Raw genomic sequence first — 23,300 nt, 5'->3', positions numbered from 1 at the left:
CTGACGTAGAGGTGTCTACATTCGACCTCTTCCTCGTCTCCTCAAACAACAAGGCTCCAACAACATCGTCAAACTCAAGAATGTCTGTTGTACTAAAGCTTATGGAAGTAACAAAGTGATCCCAGGATTCGGGCAATGAACACAATAGAGTTATTGCCTTATCCTCTGAATCAAATTTCACATCTAGACTGTCTAATTGCACCAGTAAGGTATTAAAAACATTCAGGTGATCAGTAATCGAGGTACCTTCTTTCATCCGCAAACCGTAAAGCTGCCGTTTCAGGAGAATCCGATTTGTCAAGGATTTCGTCATATACAGCTTCTCCAACTTCGTCCACAAACTAGCTGCAGTCTTCTCTGACACGATGTTAAATAAAACATCATCAGCCAAACACAACTGAATTCCGCTCAAGGCTCTGCCATCCAATTCATTCCACTCATCATCTGTCACGGGGGAAGGCAGTTTGGACCTGCCCAACAACGCCTTTGCCACGCCCTGCTGTACCAGCAAATCATGCATCTTTACCTTCCAGATCTCGAAATTATTTTTGCCATTAAATTTCTCGATTTCGAACCGGGCACTTTGAGTTTTCACCATCTCGTCTAAAACAAAGAATCTCCAATTTCAATTTAAGGAAAAACAAAATTGAATGTCAATAAATGCCTATGCCTCAGATTATCTTCGCCTTTAAAACAAAAAACAACAACCCCCGGTGCTTTTGCTGTCTAAACCGCAGATTTCAAATTTAAAAACAATTGGCGCTTTCTGATGAGCACCTGAACCGCGCCTTTGAAAAATCGCTTAAAGTAACGACAAATTGGCGCGACAATCCCACTCATATGCGCGCCAATCGGCTCATTAGCGCATTGGCGCACTTAATTAAATAATATTCGTGCTAATTCAATTGGCTGGCGCACTTAATTGATTTGTTGGCGCGACTGTTATTAATGAAACTCGCGCCAATCCGCAGCCCACCATATAAACATATAAAACACAGCGCATCTATCCGCAGTTTAAAAAAAAAAAAAAAAACATATAACTACGCCGTTAGTTTTAAAACAAAACTATATATATATCCATGCTGTTGGTAATAGCTCCACGCCGTTTTCAAAATATATCCACGCTGTTTTTAAAATATATCCACGCCGTTTTCAATACACATCCACGCTGTTTATAATACATACCCACGCTGTTTTAATATAATTTAATCGCCATGCAGGTGTTAAAACAAACCCACACCGTTTTTAAATATATATACACGATTTAAAGACCAACGCACCACTATGGTGATACATACACACCAGCACTCCACAGCGCACCAGGTAGCACGTCATACATAGCTCATTCAGTGCTCCACGTATTAGATTACTTACACGCACGCAGCGCCTCCAGGCAGCACCTCCAGGCAGCAAATAAACGACCTCAGCTCCACCTCCAGTATGCAAGTCCAATCTTGCCTCCAACATGCTCTGATACCAATTGTTGGAGATCAGATGCACAACAAACAATAAAATATATACACAGCAATTAAAAACATGCACAGGGACACAGCTTTTAACGTGGTTCACCCAACCAATCTGGGCTACGTCCACACAACTAAGGCATCGACAAATTCTCATTAATTAAACAGGAGATTACATAAATCAAAACTCTCACACACCTCTCCCAGCTATCCGTATGACTACCTATTTTATAGCAAGGAGAATCTAACTGCATCTCACATCAAATTTAGGATGCATTAATTTTCTCCCAACAACCTGGAGCTAATCCAGCAACAGATTTTCTATTGTTGTCACACACTGGGATTTTTGCCTATTTCGTCTAAAATAGAAAAATCTCAACAAAGTGAGATGATCTACGGAGTTAATATTATTGGATGAAGGAGACTTGAGTTTTCTATTCAGGCCCAAGGATCCTGAGCTGGGGATGAAATCAAAGAGATGAAATTAAAATTTCTCAACAACAACAACCACTAATGATTTATTGTCCAGATTTATGAAAATAAGGATGGAGATGGAAAGGCCTAATCGAATTTATTTCGAGCAAGCTTGAATTTCATACTTGTTTACATGGATATTTCATCTATGGCCATGAGCTAGTTTTTCTTTTATTTTTTTTTTATTTTGGCTGATAATCCAGAATTCTCGGGTTGAAGACAAATTTATTGGGGAACTTTCTGAAACATTCACCAAAATCTTAGTTACTGTGTGTTAAAGAGAATATGAAGAGGATACACGTGCCATGATTTTTTATTTTATTTTGGCTGATAATCCAGAATTCTTGGGTTGAAGACAAATTTATTGGGGAACTTTCTGAAACATTCACCAAAATCTTAGCTACTGTGTGTTAAAGAGAATATGAAGAGGATACACGTGCCATGATCCTCCTGTGCAGAACACTTCAAAAAATATAAAGGCAAGGTATACAAATGATTAAAATGCCAAAAGGTAGATTTTAAAATTTTGAAGTAAGAAAGCACGTTCTAGACAACTCAGATGTGAGTCCAATCATGATAATTTCCATTGAGAGTAAAGTCAAAGGAACAATGTATGTGACAATTATCTAACACAAATAACAAAGTTTTGAGGCATAAAATCAGTATTTGGTGGTTGTTAGCAAATTCTAAGGATTATCTTCAGATTTTGAAGCCTAAGAACCTAGCAATAAAGGGATCACATTAGATTTAAAAGCAACATTTTGGGCATCTAAATCAGCAATCAAAGACATACAACAGACAAATGATAGTTCCCATATTTCGAGGCAAGAATCAATGCATAGTTAAACTGATTTCAGAATCAAAACTCTAGCAGTTCCAATCTTCTTGCAAACTATTTGAGATTATCATTATTTTCGATTATTATTTGATTTTATTTCCAAAAAAATTGTAACATATAGGTTAAGTTTAGTTTTATTTTATTATTTTTATTGATTTTGTATCCTAAGGACTAGCAATAGCTAGCAGATTGTAATTTTCTATATATTGCTTCATTTGTAATAAGAGAGGGTTGGATTTTGATGCCATAACTCTACCATTTTTGGTAAATACTTTTATTACTGAAATTTAATTAAATTATTCTATCTCTAGTTCATGACAGAGTTTGTTTTTCCTCTGTATGCTTTTCCAATTATTTCATACTTTATTTATGCATATGTTCAGAGTAACATAGGAGCTAGGGCAAGGCTAGGTTAGAGAATCAACCACCCTGACAACCTACCATGAATTTATTATCATTAGAGATATTATCTTATTGAAATGTATGTTTGAAATAAGCTCCTTTGCATCTTTAATTGTTGCCTTATGTCATCCCTTGAATGTATATTTTTTTGGTTGTAGAAGTATTCTACATGCATCTACTAAATATGATTGATTAAGTATTCAGTATGGATACATAATAATCTAATTTCTCTTTCACTCCTCCATCAAAAACTCTTTAATTCATGTCATTTTATTAAAGCTGGATTTTGGCTCTTTGATCAAGTTTCAGCAAGAGAGGGATTTAATTCTGAGCAGATATTGGATATTCATGAGAAACCACCTATAACAAATAATATATGTGGTCATTGTGCTTCAAAGCCTACTATTTAGTGATAGTGAGCAATGTTAAAAAATGCCTCTTAACACTTGAGGGAGCCCCCTCTAGTTTAAGGGCTAGTTTGAACCTAAAGACTGGTCAAGTTGTTTTCTCGGTGTAGTTTTGCAACTAAGAAATTCCTTCGAGAAATAGTACAACAATACCTATATAAGGTTATATATGTGTTTTATAAATTTCATACATATGATTCCCCCCTCTTGCCCAATGTAAAAAAATTTGTTTTGAGCCTGTGTCATTTGGATTCGATCGAGGTTCAACCTTATTATAGGAGTGTCTATTTTTTTAAATGAATTTTATGTGTGGTTTGGGCGCATTTGTACATTACATCTATTTAATAATTCTTAACTGTAACTCCTCTTCGAAAGTGTTATCCCTTCGCTGAATTCAAGTGTGTGCTCTCATATCAAAATGATATCAGAACACGATGAAGGTTGCCTTATGTGGAGTGCCTTATGTAAGGAATTTAAAAAAATAATCATGTATGTGATATATATAACATATTATAAGATTGAATCGGTCAAATGTTTGTTGCATTAAATTATGCATATGGAAGGAGTTTATACGTTGTTGTGTACATATTGTCACTTATATGTTATTAAAATATATAACCATGTGACCCCGTTCGTCGAAGGAATGAATAAGTTACATACCAAGGTGGTGGGAATTTTTTCTAAATAATAAATATTCATTTATATATCAGATTATTAAGTTTTGGGGTGAAAATATGCCATAACAACGAATGTTTCTATAACCAAATTACCCCCGCAATGGAAGCATATAATGAAATCGTCATCGGTGGTATGTAGCACAAAGGGTTGAATCACTAGGGGTTGTAATATGAAGCAGTAAACAAGGCTATTTGTAGTGAGGGTTGAGGGCATTGGAGCAATTATATATTTTATAATATATTTTTATATAATACCATGGGTTTTCAATTAACAATGTGTGGGGTAATATACTCTAATTTCGATATATTATTTGGTTTATATATATATATATATATATATATATATATATATATATATATATACATGCACACAGACACACACATATGATAAATGTTTAATAATATTTTATAAAGGTTTCAATTGGGTGGACTAATTACGTCAAAGGCATTTTCTATTGTGAGGTTTATCCTCATGACACTATTCAGATTCATCGTCCCTGACAGAATCTTGAACAAGTGTACCACACTCCCCTCTATTTAATGCCTCCACCCTCTGTTTAATGCCATAGGCGTTCCTTTGCACAATAATGTGCAAATACTAGTATATATATTTTTTCTCTACCTGGTCGAGTAACACCGTGGGTGAGTAGATGATGTGGTGGACACCGAGCTTATGCCAACCATGAGCCACAGAGGTAGGGAAGACATAGACTGATATCCCAGGCCAGAGCACAGTTGGCCATGAAAGGACACATATGTGTATATTTAGATATATGTTACATGCATAGTTTCCCTAAAATGTATGTATTATATGTTGGTTAAAAATAGTTTAACTGTATTTTGTTTTGGTTTGTGCACCCTATTATATATAAATTTAAAAACCTGGATATATTCCCATATGTGTTTATTTAAATTTTGTTGGACACATGTGTTTACATTACCATAATAATGATTTTAAGTGTGGGCTATAAAATTGACATATTTACATGGCAACATTACACTATGGATGTATTTATTTGAATATAGTTCGATTACTCCAGGCCAACAAGCGTGGGTTTGCATATATATATATATATATATATATATATATATATATATATATATATATATATATATATATATATATATATATATATATATATATGTGTGTGTGTGTGTGTGTGTGTGTGTGTGTGTGTTCTTATTAGTTGCATGTTCTTTGACATCGAAGTGATGCAATGTCCATGCAATAGTGAATAAGGAAATCTAATCTAGGTTTTTGTGTTGTTGATGATGCAAATTTCAAGAAAATCGCCTGATCCAGGTGGATATTGGTGGCCACTCACCTATTCCACCTGGACCACTGGTTGGTTTCAACAAGTTCCTTGATGATAACACAATTTACTGTTTTTAGTAGTTTTTCAAGTTTTGAACTTCTGAAGCTGTTTTGATCCCCTAAACAATATTTTTTTGAGGTCTGCAACAGGCCCATGGCTTGCCGCAAATATTGTAGTACTCAGAGATATATTTATAACAAGGGATCGTATGCACCACATGAATATCATATGACCATGTTACGACCCGGAGAAGTTGGTTGTCCAACTAACCCCAATGGGGCCCACAAACTCTTGGTGTTCCATCTGCTAAGATTAGGGTTTTAGTTGTTTAGGGCTTTCCCTTTGTTTTTCAATAATAAAAATTCCCTTGAGCCTCATTGTCACATAGTTCAAAGGTGTGTAGCTACCACATCTCTTCTCGGAGATAAGATACCATCACCTGAGGTAGTTTATTTCCATTCTCCTTGTAATGGCTTTTCATTATTTTATTATTAATGAATTGAAGTTTTTTTTTTTTCTACATCTCTATGTTTTTGTTCGTATATGTATTTCATTTTTTTCCTTGATAAATCTGTATCACCGCCTTATGAAGGAGATGTCCTAATGGGATTGTATTCTTCTTTCCCGTGAAGGCTTTGGCAAGATGGCTTGCTTGAGGATTTTTTGATGAGAGAAGGGGATACTTGAGCCTTGAAGGGAAATTTCAATTAGAGAAGATGATCTAATGTGTGTGAATATAAAGTGAGTGGTTCAAGGGCTTGAAGGGTACCTAAAGGCCTTATAAAAGTAAAAGTGAGGAGGCTGTTATGGCTTGGTACCTTGGACAGTGAAGGGTATTGAATATATACATAGTAATGGGTGAGAAAATACCCATCATATCAACTCTCAGAAATAAGTGTTTAGTTATCCTCTCTTGTATTATGAATATATGTGTTTTAATTAGGAAATAAAATTCTTAGGGATATAATAATTGTTGTATAGTCATGATCTTAACATGCCTATCTATTTACTAAATATTGTAGGTATGTGCTGACCTTGGAGCGTCTCAAGGAATTGAATGATTCAGTGGATAATTCAGTTAATAAATTATTTAATCTTAGATACTGATAAGTTAGGGAGTCCTCGAGCTTGGAATATTGAACTGGTTGAGAAGTCGATGAGCCATGGGGTTTGTATCTATAATTGGTTGAGGTGAAATTATTTAGTTAAACACACCAAAGAATACATCGTAGTTTTAGAGCTTGATGCTCTGGTTTTGTGAGCCAGGGTGGCTTTGATTAATAATTAGCCAGAGAGTCCTAGGTTGGAATTTAGAATTGGATATGGTGTAGTTATTTAGTTAATTGTACCAGTGGATGCATCCTATTTATGTGAGCCCTTAAGTGGCTCTAGGAGTATGATGGATTTGAGAGCTTGATTGATTTTGTTTATGGCTTGAATAACCATGGATTCAACATTCCACCAATTCTACAAGATAGGTATCGGTTTTCTTACATACTTTATTCTTGTATATCTTGGATATATGTGTATGAATTGGAATTTGGATGTTCTATTCTTTGGTATTTAAGCTATATATATATATATATATATATATATATATATATATATATATATATATATATATATATATATATATATATATATATATATATATATATATATATATATATAAGAAATGAATATAGTTGTGAAATAACATTGGAAAGCAGCACAATAGTTGAAAAATAGGTACATAACCCTGATAAAATTGACAATTTGATAACAAGAATTATCCACAATTATGGCATTCAACGGGGCTTCCATGGATTAAATGTAGGTACCTTATGCATGGATTGTGTATAGGTTTATAAATGCACATATATGATAAAAACCTAATAGGTATGTGATAGGTTACAATGGACTATAAAAGGTTATATTTAGTACATAACAAGTTGTCACTGAGATGATGACAAATTATGAAGAGTACTATATAGGTTTTTTTGCAGGGATGTATGTGATGTAACCAAATGCACTTATAAATATCCTACAAGTGAATTGCATGTTATTTGATAGGATTACCATACAAATATGATAGGCATAATACAGTCATGACAAGATGTGATAGCAAGTACCACTTAGATGTCATAGGATTTCATAGGACGTGACAACGTTGTAACTAGGAGTAACAAGAAACTACTTATAGATTGGTCATAGGTGCATGATAGGTTCTAAACATGGTTGCAATAGGTGTATTGGGTGCAGGTAAGTAATAGTTAGTGCTAGATGGTCATAGGTAGGTGACATAGGTGTAGAAGGTTATACATGGACATGACAGGTTTTATCATAGGACAATAACATGTATGTCATAGATGATGACTGGTCTTAACAGGTCATAGGACCATGCTAGGTACATGGAAAACACTAATGACAAGTTATGGCTAGGTTTCATCATAAGTCATAGCATGTTTGGTACAACTTTGGTAACTACTAGGATAAAGTTCAATGAGAAGTCCAAGATATGATTAATGAAAGCAATGAAGGAAATAAGCAGTTTAGTAGGGATTTGGTGAGGAAAATTCTTAAATGGGAGCATAAACACCAAGATTTAAATCAAAGATAAGATTAAAATGATTTTAATATATTGAAGATAATTTGGAAATCAAGTTATAGGAAAACATCTACAAAAGTTATGTTAGTTGAGTAGGTAAATTGTTATTTGAATGCGGGGATTTTACACAACCAGTAAGTAAGATTGTAGGGTCATCATATGCATGGGTACATATAGAAATTGTATACATAGATTATGTGCAGTGTTAATGTATGGGAATAGTGCTTTGTAGCTAAGGCATAGGGATATTATGGTATGAAAATATTGCTTACTTGTTATATTACAGGAAAAATTATGAATTCATGATTATTTAGATAAGCATTTCATGCTTGTGGTTGTATTGTTAATTTGCTGAAAGTAAGAATATTTACGTATATATGAATCAAAATTGATTGGTGATGATGTTATTTCTCTTTTGATTTCATCTAGGTGTAAGGATGGTGGTGCGTGAAGTGCACACCCGTTAGCGTATGGAACCGAATGTGTGGAGGATTCTCTAGGATGGAGACATGTACAAGGACATGGACTTGAAACTACAAAGTGTGAGCTCAAGTCATTTTGCGTTAGAAGAATTAGATTATGGGTATGAAATGTGCTCATGACAGTGCATAAAATAAAAGGGGGAGGAATGTAATACCCACACCATTCATGATGTAATAAAATATATGTTGATATTTAGGTTGCTGAGATGAAATGATATTATAAGGGTTGTGTTCCCATGTAGCCATAATAAATAGGTCATGGGGCCAACATGATCAAATTTATATGCCTTTAATGGTTGTGAGGCCTTAGAGCCTAAATTTGTAATTAAATTGTAATCAAACATTATTAATGATAGAATAAGGCTGGCTGCTGAGCCCACTCCATGGAAATGGTATGGGGGGCATGATAAAGGAAACAATTGGGCTTTCAGTTAATGGTGCACTTTGGGGCTCACATGGCTTTAGTGGGTGCTGCATGGCTAGTTGGGGTCGTGCATTTAACAAGGAAGTGTAGGTTGCTATTATTATTATTCATTATTCATTTCATCATTCATTTAGCTAGTTATGATGGGATTGGGAGAAAAGTTATGATGTGAGCCCGTATGATAACACTAGGATCTTGGAGATCTGACTATTTTTTGGCCCCGTTTATGGCTTGGTGGCCATGGTGCTCTATTTGGGAACTCAGTTAAGAGATAATCGGTGAGTCTTGTCAGACTTTAGCCCAATTGAGGGGTTTTTCCTTGGTTTTGCTATTCAACACTTGGACATTGGGTGGAAACAAGGTTCATGGAGTTGTAGACAAAGACTATCATGGCCCGCTGTAAGTCACATGGAAGGTAGACACGACTAAGGGTTTCAAGCTATGCTAGCTAGGTGTCGGTCAAGGGGACATGATCTTGTGGCTAGAGACGTAGGGTGCTAGGGTTTGTTCCATGGCCTAGGTTTCTTTTGTTTGTATTACAAATGTTTCTAGAAGTTGTTGCACTAGCTCGGGGGTGGACAGTGGTTAAGATTATGAGCAAAATTTTCTATGCTTCGGAGGAACGTGGAGAGCCATAGCTAATTAGTTCTTTATTTATGACATAGATAAGTGTTCCCTATTCCATACCATTATTTTATGTGTATTTTTGCATGATTATGTGTTTATAATAATAAACCCTAAAATGGGTACTCATCGTAATTATGTGAGCCATGTATGTATGCATTATTTGCACTGTGATTAAGTAATTTTTAAATAATGAAAATATATACAACATTCAGTATTGATTTTTTGTAATAATCATAATCTCTAGGCATGGGTTATAATTATGGAAAATTTGAGTTTTATATGCTTCCACATATAAATTAATGATATTTATGCAGTATTGTTGAGTGGTGTTGTCTGACTGGGGGGTGAAGAACACTACAAGTATGAATTTGTGATGGTTCCTTTTAATTATCAAATGCAGTAGTTGTTTTCATTTGATTGATGAATGGGACCTTTCAAGATTTCTTAGTTAATTTTTCTATAGTATTTTTAGATGACATTATTATATAATTTAAATTAAAGGAATAACATGATAAACAATTGAATATGGTTCTATAGGTGTTTAGAGAGAAACATTTCAATGCCAAATTAATTATGTGTTCCTTCTATCAATAATAGATATTTTTTCCAATTCATATCATCTTAGAGAAGGGAACAAAAATGAACCTAAAAAATATTAAGGATACTGGCTAGTGGCCAACACCCAGAAATGTAACTGAGGTTAGATATTTTATGGGATTAGTAGGCAATCATGTAAGGTTCATCAAATGGTTCTCAAATATAGCACACACAGTCACCTCCTTAAAAAATAAGGGAGTAAAATTTGAATAGAATTGCGATCTCCAAAGGACCTTTCAACACTTGGAGCTACATTTGACAAGTACACCAATTCTAGACATAGTTGATGTAGACAAGAAATTGGTTGTGTGCACAAATGGACACAAGGAAATATTAGGAGTGGTACTCATACAGAAAGGCCTTGTGATATGATTTGAGTCCATAAAAGTAAATTATTAGGAGAAAAAATATGATAGTCATTGTTGGAAATAATACTGAGAGGGGGTGAATCAGTATTATCAGATCAATTATTTTATTTTGCAAACAGATTTATATACACTACTTCAGTGAAGTGAACTAGCGTGTACACGTGAATGTACTTAAAGAAACCAACATATATGCAGATAACATGTGATTTAGACAGTTTATCATGTGTTGAGCTTAAACCAGTATATTAGAGATTTATTAGACAGTGCAGTAAAAGCATAATAAAACATCACACATAAGCAACACACATGAACACCAAGATTTAAGGTGGAAACCCAATGTGGGTGAAAACCACTTGCTGATGTCATCTTTGTCTTCTTTTAATAATAAGAAAATATGTTTACAACATTGTACTGGTGCAGACTCATACCAGTACGTAGGCTTCTACCTGTAGAAGGTTACAACCTTCTTTCGTTCACCAGCTTCTACAGGAAGGGAGCTACAACCCCCTAGCTCTTGTACTAGTTGATATGTTTACTAGTATGTCGGCACCGACATACAGAAGGCTACGACCTTATTTCTTCCTCCAGGGACCACATTTCATAAATTTTCAGATTGGATGCTCCTGGTACACAACAATACGCATGAAGGCCTTGTTTCATCCAATTTTCATATTGGGCCCATCAACAACATTGAAGCTTAAAATCAATCATCATTGCAATACAACCATCAATTACATCTACATCAACCAATCACTGAAACTCAATCATCACTCTCTGAATCAACCAAACTCAATCAATCATTGACAACCTTTGAACCTCTGACACAACTGAATCAACCATCAACTTCAACAAATCCACTGGAACAGATAGATCACTGTAACCAGTACACAGATCTGAACCCAGAATACGACGTCATCATTCAAAACTAGTTGTAACCTCAAAAACATGCATCAGAGTGTATACACAACTTGGAACAGCCGAACCAACATGTATACACAACTTCATCAAAGCAAACTAGCATATAGATCTACAAATACTTACTTATAACTTCATTGCACTTCCCGACTTTAGACATACCTAGATCATCAAATATAAAGGATAAAACATGTGTTAGCATTCAGATCTAGCCCATCAGATCACATAATGATTATTCATTATGATCCTGATCCATCATTAGATCTCATCCATCATCATTGAAGCAAATCAATCAATCAATCTGAACACTATCACTAGAATGCAGTCACCAGAACATAAAGCAAAACCTAGAACTCTGCATCAACAACCAGAACCAACTGTAACTTCAAACATCATAGTTCATAAGGTATACACTACTTCGATGTGTCTAACTAGCGTGTATACGCACTTTTACCAAAGAGAAACAACATACATATCTGCAAATGCTAACTTAACACTTCACAGGCATTCCAGACTTTAGTCATACCGAGATCATATCATTTATAGAATAAAACATGTTTCAATATTCATATCTAGACTGTCCATGATCAAACCACATAATAATAATACATTTAAGGCTATATGATCCCGATTCGTCAACCATCATCAACCACAAGGGTGCATCCTTAGATCAGATCAAGGAATGCATTAGAAGCTCATAACCTACATATATGATCTAACACTTCAGAAGATATTCAATACTTGCATACCTGGCCTAATGATCTTCTCCTCCTTATATACTCTTAGGCCTTTCTCAATACCTTGGACCAAAACTACTTAGGATCAATACCTTGGACCAAATACCTTGGATCACATACCTTGGATCAAAATACCTTGGACCAAATACCTCAGACCAAAAACTTGGTTTTCCAACATGTATGTGCTTTTCCTCCTGTGAAAGTGTGTGTATACGTTATATGCTACTTTAGTTCCGTTAAACTGTGTGTATACCCGGCTTGGACAAAGTGAACCAACGTATACCTCTCTTTGTTCATTCTTTGGAGTGTAATCTGTAATCCTTTGCTATTGAACTATTGTATTATGAACTTTCATCTGAGTGAGTTGCCATCAAGGACAACACTTGTATCATAATTCCAACAATCTCCCCCTTTCGACTTGATGGCAACAACAACACCAAGACACTCTCCCCCTTTGACATCAAGGGCAAAGGGTGAACCAAGATATTCTCTCCCCTATGTTGTTCATGCTCCCCCTGAGTACATGTTGAATTGTCTGATTGAGCTCCCCTTTGTACATGTTGAGATGCACTGAAAACGTCCATGCTCCCCCTGATCACAAGCAGAGTCTGCAAAAGTATTCTCCAAAAGAGTAACATGACTCTATAACTCAACTATGTGAGTATGACCTTCCTATCACCAATGACTCATACATACATTCATCTCCCAACCAAGTGGGGATATACCAAATTTGACTCATATACCCAACCAAGTGGGGATATACCAATTTTTTTACATGACAGAAATATAATTACATCATCCATATTATGCAAAGTGGGGATACAAATTACATCATTTGTCCAATAGGACTCATTCAAATGTATGAGAAGATATATCACATCCTAGACTTTTACATGACTTAAGCAACAAAAGATATAAATATCTGAAGCCATAGCTGGACTCAGTGACCATAATCCCAACAATGCAGAATGCGAGTGAAGGTTAATGCTCCCTCTGAACCTGTGCTACCTGTGCATTGTTAACAAAACAATGTTCAAGGCATCTTTGTCAGTTAGATAAAAATTAATGAACAAAGCATATCAATAGGCTGTGATCATCAACATCAGACAGAGCACCCATATTAGAGCCTGCCCCACTTGTTTTTCTTGTTTGAAAAACATATATTCTCCTTGTCCAACAGAAACCCGCGTGTGTACGCGACTCAACTTCATGAAACACATCTATAATAACCTTTCTCTGGAAAAATTAGATTTAACAACAGGATGATGCAGCAACTACTCCCATCTTTTGTCTAAGATATTCAAATGTTTCTCTGGGGAGTGGTTTAGTGAATATATCAACAACCTGTTCTTTGGAGGGAACATACTCCAATTTGACTCTTTTTTCAAGCACTTGTTCACATAGAAAATGGTATTTGATGGGTATGTGCTTGGTCTTGGAGTGCATGACTGGATTCTTTGAAATAATGATGGCACTTGTATTATCACATAGAATGGAGATGGGTGTAGTATATGTGATCTGAATGTATTGCAAGGTTTGCATCATCCAAAGTAGTTGTGTGCAGCAAGATACAACAGCTGAATATTCTGCTTCAGCTGTAGATAAAGAAATTGAACTTTATTTCTTGCTAAACCAAGACACTAACCTGGAACCCATATAGAATGCACCACCACTAGTGCTTTTTTTGTTGTCAACACTTCCTACCTAATCTGCATCTGTATATGCATGAAGAGTAAGATTTTCATCTCTAGGATACCATAAACCAAAGTCTTGAGTTCCTTGAATATATTTGAAAATTCTTTTGACTGCTTGAAGGTGTGATTCCTTTGGATTTTTTTATGCTCTTAACCTGCAAAATGATACCCAAATACAGAATATGCGAAGAAAAGATACCCAGAACACAAAATAGCAATGATTTTATTATTCAGAGAGTAATGTTCACTTGCCTCTTCGAGGGGGCAACCTCCAGTAGAGCAGAGCTCGACTACAAAATAAGACACGATGCTCCTCGCAGGGAGTCCCTATCCTTTATATATGACTCATACATGCAATACCACGGGCCAATACCGTGGGTTTTATTAATACCATCTATCTAATACTACGACCCATTTGCAACTAACTGTGGTTCCGTCATTAATTGCGGATTAACCACTTACAATTATTAATATGGGCTTTATTGACTCTTGACTATGACGTGATCCCATTACATAAATAAGGGGGTTAGGGTGGGACCCTAACAAATTTTCTTGGAACATTCCAATTATTCCTACTGCATGCATGATGTCAGGTCAGGTACCTGTTAGATAAAGCAAACTGCCAATCATGGATCTGTAAGTTGGTTGATGTAATGTTGTTGAATCATCATTTGAGCTGAGATTGCATCCTGCTACCATTGGGGTACATACATGTTTAGAATCTTCCATTCTATACCTTTTCAAGAATTTTTTGAGATATTTGGTTTGTAAAAGAAAAATACCATCTTTATTTTGTTGAACTTGTAGACCAAGTGTTGTGGGGAAAAATGCCTATGCAGGACGATCCTATCCACCTAAGGCGTGATAGTGCGTTAGCAACAAACGAATGCAGCTACTTCGGTTTCTTCCTTTGTGAAATATGAAAGAGAGGAGATTGGTAGACTTACCATTATCTTTCGGTTGTCCCTCGATCTAGATCCTCTCCTCTTTGTGTGTCCTCAGCTACTTGCCTCCTTGCTTTTGCTCCCACGAGATCACAAGAGAATAGCTACCTGTGACAAGAGAACAGCTACATGCAACAAGAGAAGGACACAATACAAAGGCAAATATACATATTCATAAATGATTCAGGATTAGAAATAAATCAAATACACTAATGCAAATCATACAATAAACACTAGCATATAGGAAAGAACCAAGAAGCTTTATTGATTGATAAACAAGGTTCAGGAAGAGATACAACCCATAGGGTTCCAACCCAGCATCTCCTTCCCAGCAGAATGGAATTCCTTCTTCAGCCCCTTTCAAAGCATAAACACCCAATGATCCAACCACAAACCAACAGCAATTCTTTGCAATACAATCCAGCCTCCTTAGACCTCATGAGAGAGCTCTATTTATAGGAGTTTTGGAGAAAGGATGAGTCAGCTTGAGGCTGGCATGAAGCTGACTAGTGTCCTCTCCCACTTCAGTTCTTGAGTCCACTTGGAGGTTCTTGCTTCCACTTGGAGATTTGGAACCTCTTACTCATCACCAGTCGAATTCACTGATCCAAGTGTCATTTTGGAAGCTTCCTGGGCATTGACACCTTGAGAAATGAGTCTGCCACTTGTCCAAGTACGCTCAGCGCAGGTAGCCTTCTTTGCAGTTGACATTCAGCGCAGGTAGACAGTGGAGCAGTTGACATGATCCAGAATTGCCTTGTTTTTGAGTGTTTTCAGGTGGAGAACTTTTGTAAACTGCTGTGGTTTGCTGGCGTTGTTCCTCTAGGGGTAGGAACAACATGTTTAGGGACTTTGGATCCCTTAATTATTGACATTTCATGCTGATGAGCCCCAAAAATGTACAATTATTTGGGCTCATTCAACTTCCTAATTTGGCTTAGTCCACCATTCTCATTTGTTCATTGCATGTTTTTGATTATTTTTATGTTAATAGAGTGAATTTGGTTAGTCATTATGCCAACAAGTCTAATGGGTGCTTTGTGTAGCCTTTTTGGTCAACTTGGAGACAAAATTGAAGGCCTTAATGAGCACTTGGCAGCCAAATTCGTGGGAGAACAAGCTAGAGGATTTGTAGGAAGGTGTCCCCCTCATTTATGGGCCCTTACCTCGAATTCTCCACCATCAGCTCGGAGTTCAAAGGCCACCAAATCAATGAGCACAAGGGCAGCCAAGCAAGTCAAGTTGGACTGCTGTTAACTCCAAGTCTTGGGCAGCCAAGTCCCTAACTTTTAGGAGGACTGTTGGGTCCTCAAATTGTATAAATAAGAAGGCTTGGGGCCTCATTTGGGTTAGCTAGTTGGTAGTCATTTTTGGTAGCTAGTAGTTAGTCATTTCGTAGCAGCTAGTTAGTCAATTTGGTTTTCGCTCTTTGTAAGCCAGTTTTGGCATGACATTAGACTTTTGATTATGAATAAAAGCAAGCAGTTTTGGATCAGATTTTGAGTTTTTAAAGGAGCCTAAAGCTCTCGGGGTTGGGCCCAACCTGAGAGCTCAGGCCTCCTTCCTTTGTATCAATATTGTTCCTTTAGCATTTCGTTTCCATTTTCCTTTACATGCATTCGAGTATAGTTGCTGATTTGGATTTCCTGTAGAAGTCAAACAGATTGGTTTTATCAGTTAGAATTGCTGTAGTTGTTTGGAAGTAGGCTGAGGCATTACTTAGATCCATTCATGCACTTTTATATTTAGCATTACTTCTTCATTCCACTGCCATGCATGCGTTTCCTTCACAATTTATATTGCTGTTCATTGATTTTATGTCACAGGTAGCTCAGGTTGAAGCATTCTCGTTTTGGTGACACTCATAAACAATTTGTTTCATCTACACTGCTCCATACCACTCCCTTACCTTCCTCCTCTTGTCAACCACACCTAAAGCCACTCAGCCACCCTCTGTTCAGCTCATTCAACTCCCAGCTCTTCTATTACTCACATAGCCCCATCTACTTAACCTTTCATAGATACCATCCTTCCATTCACCAACCCACTCCATGCACTCTTTCCCCATCTGACTTCTCTGTCTCTGAGCCATCACCAGTCCCATCTCCACCTCACCTATCCTCCGTCACTTCACCATCACTCAAAACCCTCACGGCCAAACATCCTGTAGAAATTCCTTAGTTTCCTGTAGAAACCCCTGCAGACTTCCTGTAGAAGCCCATAAACATGGTTCCTTGACGGCCAAGCTTTGTGAGACTCTCTGGAAGGGTGTTAGGGACCCCTTAGATCCTCTATGAACCTTCCCAACCTTTCCCAAGCATTTCTCCTCCTTGATCCGCCTCTGCACAGCCAAACCCTAATAAGAACAAAGTCACAATCAATCCAACCATTAAAGCAAAAACATAAAAACAACATCCTTCTCCATGAAAGTAGTTTGAGTTCATGCATTTCACATAACTAGAGGTAATGGCATCATTCTTAGACATCTGCACTCTCACTATTGCATCATAGAAGTTAAACTAGTCAGATTAGGGTTTCCTAGGGTTCCCATGCTTTGGTTTGCTTTCAGTTCATTTTTGCCAAATAAATTAGTTTTCTTTGAGCTAGCTTTCGTCCATCATTTAGCAAGCTTCTTCTGAGAGCCTATAGAAGTTGGCTTGAGCCCTAGCGGACTTGTGCCAGCTGACCAAGTGACAGCTACGACAAGAGCTAGTACTTGTGCATACAGCACCGCCGCTTCCAAGTTTGTACGAACTACCGGGTTGATAAAATTAAGAGACAGGAAGCCCCAGGAGTTGTGGCATTATTGCTACAATACTGGAGCTCACCATCTTTTTGGCGCCGTTGCCGGGGATGCGGCAGAGTATTGGTGATTGTTGCTATTCTTCTATTTTCTACTACAACCTTCTTCTAAGTAGTTTATTTCATTTCCATTATGCAATTTCATTTATGCAAAAGTAGATTAGCCTTTCTTGCTTTCCTAGATTAGTATTTCCTGCTTTCATAGATTAGCATTTCCTGCTTTCCTAGAATAGCCTTTCAATTCCGCATTTCAATTCTGCAAGCGTAAGATTAGTGTTTCAATTTCGCAAGCGTAGCCTAGCATTTCATTCTTGCAATTTGATTTGAGCAAAATAGATTAGTCCTTTCCTGCTTTCATTTCAATTTCGCAAGATAGTTAGTTGCAGTTCAATCTATTTCATGCCTTGTAGGAGTAGAGATAAGTTAGAAAAATGATTGCACAACACCCCCACTGCTTCACACAGCCAACGTTCTTCTTCGATGGCTGTGATGAAAGAACCCCTGGGTGGACATCAAGACATATCTGAAGAACCTATAGGGGAGAAGAAGAAGAAAACATTCCTCTGAAGCAAATGGCTACAAGCAGAAATGTTGAGAGCAACATCTTGTCCAAGGATGAATTTGAAAATCAGATCAAAGATTTCAAGAGAGATATGAGGCAGTTTCTTGCCATGCAACTGGATACCTTGCGGATCCAAAAGAAGCAAGAAGAAGCCAAGAGGGCTTTGGTCATTTTTTGTCCTAGGTGCCTTAAAAAGCATCCTAGGAACGAATGTCCAATGCACTCCCTAGAAGTGTGTTTTGTATGTGAAGAATACCATCCTACAGATCAGTGCCCTTCCCTGCCCAGAATCAAAGTTGCATATCAAAGAGCCAAGGGAGCCATTGAATCACTCTATTATATGAACCAAAGGAGGCCACATGGACCTAGATCTTACCAGCAGGAGATGCAAGGGATACCCGAGACCTATTATGACCCTTATCAAGCCACTTTCATGCCTTCTTGGGATCCCCCTGCTCATCCTTCCTGGTCTACACCTCCTCCTTGGTCATATTCTCCTTGTTCCTTCACAGATCCATATTATGCCCAACCAGTTGCTCATTCATTTCACTCTTATGCTCAGCCACAGCCTCAGTGGAATGCACCTTATCAGGAGTGGAGGCCCTGGTACAACTCTCATCCCGCTCATTTTCCTCCACCACCTGCTCATCCACAACCATCGCCTCCTCCTCCACCAAGGCAACCCCAAATGCCTACCCAACCACAATTCCATCCATCTCCATCTCAATTTCACACCTCCACTCAGCTACCCGTACCATTTCCAAAGCCATACAATGGAGCAGCTCAACCCCATTGCAAAGCTGAGGCACAACATATGCAAACAACTCCTCTTGAGCTCAATGATCTTCACCATAGATCAGGAAGAGTGTTGCAAAAGAGGGAATCTATTGACAACATTGAAGGACCAAAAGCAAAAGAAGATTCCAAAGAGGAGATCAAAGAACCATGGGCTGCACTTAATGAAGAGAAGACATCAGAATCAGAGATAAAGAAAGATCCCTCATGGTTACCATCAAATCTTCCATGTACTCAAGAAAAAGATCAACAAAAAGAAGAAGATCAGAAGGTCATGATAGAAGGTGACATGAAGAATGATCCAGATCAGCAAAAGAACCAAGGATATCAAAGCTATATTGAGATATGGTTTCAGAAGGTCACTCAGTTGCAGCAGTACTCTCTTCCTCAGCTATGTTTTGTACTTTCAAAGTCAGATCATTTTGTCTCTGAAACTTGGATAGTTGTCAAAGCATGCATTCCGAGCCTTTACATCATCTTGTCTCTAATCTCGATGTGCACATGGCTCCATTGGAAGTATTCTTATACTTGAAAGGAATTTTGTTTTTCAAGTAGGGTAGGGTAGAAAAAAAAAAGAAAAAGAAAAAAAAAAATGAAAAATGAAAATAAGAGAAAAATAAAAATCTAAGGTGAAAACCCCCTCGGAGGCGCCTTAGATTGGCTCATTGATTGAAAACCTCCATGAGGCGGTCAATGGGTTGGAAAGAAAAGAAAATAAAAGAGAAAAAGATCTTTGGGTGAAAACCTCCTTTGGAGGCGCCCAAGGCAGGCAATTAGGGTGAAAACCTCCATGAGGCGCCCTAGTTGTTTTTCAAAAAAAAAGAGAAAGAGAAAAAGGAAAAATAAAGCTAATCTCCATTGAATAAGTTCATGTTGCAGCAATGACATTGCAGGTTAAAGGAGGACGTTTCATGATAGGAGGAGCGCTCAAATCAAAGACAAAGGAGTTTTTGTGCCTTCTACAGGAAGTTTCGTATCTTCTACAGGAAGCTTACAAAAAAGCCAAATTGATCTCCGAGGAGGACCTGAAGGCTTGGAATATGTCCATGAGGCCTACCCACATCCATGTTTCCATTCCCCACCCCTTTTCCATCATTTTTTCATGTCATTATGCTTCTTTCCTCAAAACTGTGTCTTCTACAGGAAAGCTCTGAATTTCTACAGGAAACATCCTGTAGAACCTTTGGACGAGCCAAATCCAATTTCAAAAGTGAATCTGATGGTGGGAGCCTATTGGTTAGGCCTGCAAGCACTTGTGTGTCCATCCCTTGCCTTCATCCATCATTTTTTTCACCTCCTTGTGCTTCTCATTGTGCCTCTACAGGATCTTCCTGTAGAAATTGTGGGAAACTAGGCATGCATTTCAAAAAGTGGTTTGGCGAGCATGGTAGCTTCCTCAAGTGTTCAGAAGCCCTCATGCCATCTTCCAACTCCTCCTCCATCATCTCCATACCTGCATCACAGCCAAAATTCATTTTTTCATCCCATGCAAGCACATGCAAAAAGCCTTGAGGCAAAAATCCATAGAACCAAATTTGTTTTTGCCATAACTTGAAAACCATGCATCCTTTTGACAAACCGTTTTATGGGGGATTGTACAAGGTCGATGAAAACATGCCTGAGCAGTTTCATGCAATTCCGATGCACGGTTTCCAAGAAATCAGCCTCCATCACCATCAGCCATTTTTGCATTTTCTCCATAACCATGCATCCGTTTCAAAACATGTTTCATGGGGAGATGCACATGGGTGATAGTAGCCTACCCAAGCAGTTTCAGCCAATTCCGGTGCACGGTTTCCGAGAAATCAAGCTCTGAAATCTTCAGCCATTTTCCAATTTTCTCGAAATCCGTGCATCCATTGATCACGAATTTACTATGGGAGATGCATCATGATGGTAGGAACATGCCCACCGAGTTTCAGCTCAATCTGGGTTGCCGTTTGGGAGAAATGGCAAAAAGAAGTTCTGGTCCTGTGAAAATTCAATGGCAACAGTTTCAGGATGCAGGTTTGAACGTGGAAATGAACTTTTGTTGCATGCATCTGGCCAGAGGACACCTGCACAAGGAAACCAGCCATGAACCAGCAACCAAGCCATCGTGCAACCATAAAATCAAATTCATGCAGCAACGACAGCCCACAACAGCTCACGACAGCCATTCGACTTCGAGGTACGTGACTGATCTCATTCTTCTATTGCATAGATTTAATTTGAAGACTGCATGAATTGATGGGATGGTGGAATTAAGCCACGAATTTAGGAAGGTTCACTTGATGTCCAGTTCTCTAGCGCTCAAGGAAAAATCACGTAGCCCACGTGTATGGTCGTTCATGGAAAATTTGAAAAACACAGTTAGTGGTATATTTGTTGAACTTCAGTGCACAGGGCATCAATTAATTAACAAATAGAAGGGTTCATGATAGCACAGCAGTTCATATGCGCCAGCACACGTTTTGCCACCTCACCACAAGTCACGCAGTAATTCAAGGGACGCTCGGCTGAAACTCTCACCACTCTTTGTTCAACTGCGGTCAACTGAAGCGCATGTCCACCATCCAGATCAGTTAAACAATGGTGCTCTACCGATTTCTGCCTTTCATTCTCAAGATCTCTTCAGTTCCTTAAACAATTCCCGCCTGTCGCACTGTTGATCGAATTTCCTTCAAGTCAAGAGGACTGAGTTGAATTTCTCCAATGCCATTCGCTCAGATCCATTTCAGATTTCTTATGCATTAAGAGGAGGCTGATTTCATATATACCTGTCATCGTTTGTAGCTGAATTTCATGCTCAGAAAAAGGATCAAGCTTCACTCATATAGAAGCCTGAAATTTCCTTTCAGAAATCAAATATGTCCTTCAGCACTTAAACCCAAGACCGAAGATTGTTCCCTTGGGTAATTTTAAGAGGTTTAAATGTCCACATTCCACAGAGGCCGGATTGATCTCTGCACTCTCATTCACTCAGCCTAAACTTCCAGGGTTCATCTCAGTTTTTGTGCATCAAAGAACATACTGATTACATGTATTGGTGGTTGTCTTTCTGATTAGAAAAAGGGTTGTTCTGTTCTGCATCTTAGACTTATTTATGTGCCAAGGACATGCTGGTTATTTGGAATGATGGCAAATTATTATTTAAATGATGGTGACACCCGTGGTGACACCCGTTTCTACAGGAAGACAGAAAAAGCCACTACAGGACTTTCCTGTAGAAGCCAGCGAACAGTTTCTACAGGAAAGTTTGAAAAAAGGGCAGCAAAAGGAGAAATCGGTCGAGATTTTAGCTAAGGAGGTAGCACCTATGTTGGCCACCCCAAGCACATCCATCCCCTCTATGAACACTCATTTCTTTCAAGGTTCGGGCACAATTTAGTCACGGTTCAACCTTCTACAGGAAGCTACAGGACTTTCCTGTAGAAGCCTTTTGGCAGGCCAGAATCAATTTTGGAGAGGGATTTGAAGCTTGAAGTCTGTTGAGGAGGCATGCAACCACTCTTTTCTTCTATCCTCCACTGGTTTCATCTCCTTTCACCACCATTTCCGCCATCAGATTGAATATACTTGCACAATCATACCCAAGCTGAGAATTCTTTAGGAAAAGGAGCAAGTAGTGGGAAGAAGCAAGGAAGCATGGTTTCATGACAGAGAAGAGGACATCACTTCAGAAGCTTGGCATGACAAGGAGGCCATCAGGGCCATCAAAGACAAGGAGAGAGATTGGTTGCTCAGAGGATGAGCAACACTTTCAGTAGGGGGGTGATGATGAGCCCCAAAAATGTACAATTATTTGGGCTCATTCAACTTCCTAATTTGGCTTAGTCCACCATTCTCATTTGTTAATTGCATGTTTTTGATTATTTTTATGTTAATAGAGTGAATTTGGTTAGTCATTATGCCAACAAGTATAATGGGTGCTTTGTGTAGCCTTTTTGGTCAACTTGGAGACAAAATTGAAGGCCTTAATGAGCACTTGGCAGCCAAATTCGTGGGAGAACAAGCTAGAGGATTTGTAGGAAGGTGTCCCCCTCATTTATGGGCCCTTACCTCGAATTCTCCACCATCAGCTCGGAGTTCAAAGGCCACCAAATCAATGAGCACAAGGGCAGCCAAGCAAGTCAAGTTGGACTGCTGTTAACTCCAAGCCTTGGGCAGCCAAGTCCCTAACTTTTAGGAGGACTGTTGGGTCCTCAAA

The sequence above is a fragment of the Pinus tabuliformis genome, chromosome Q (assembly GCF_031772625.1).
Source record: "Pinus tabuliformis cultivar Carrire ecotype Pingquan chromosome Q, CPIR1, whole genome shotgun sequence".
Lineage (NCBI taxonomy): Eukaryota > Viridiplantae > Streptophyta > Pinopsida > Pinales > Pinaceae > Pinus > Pinus tabuliformis.
Note: the sequence above shows the minus strand (reverse complement) of the source record.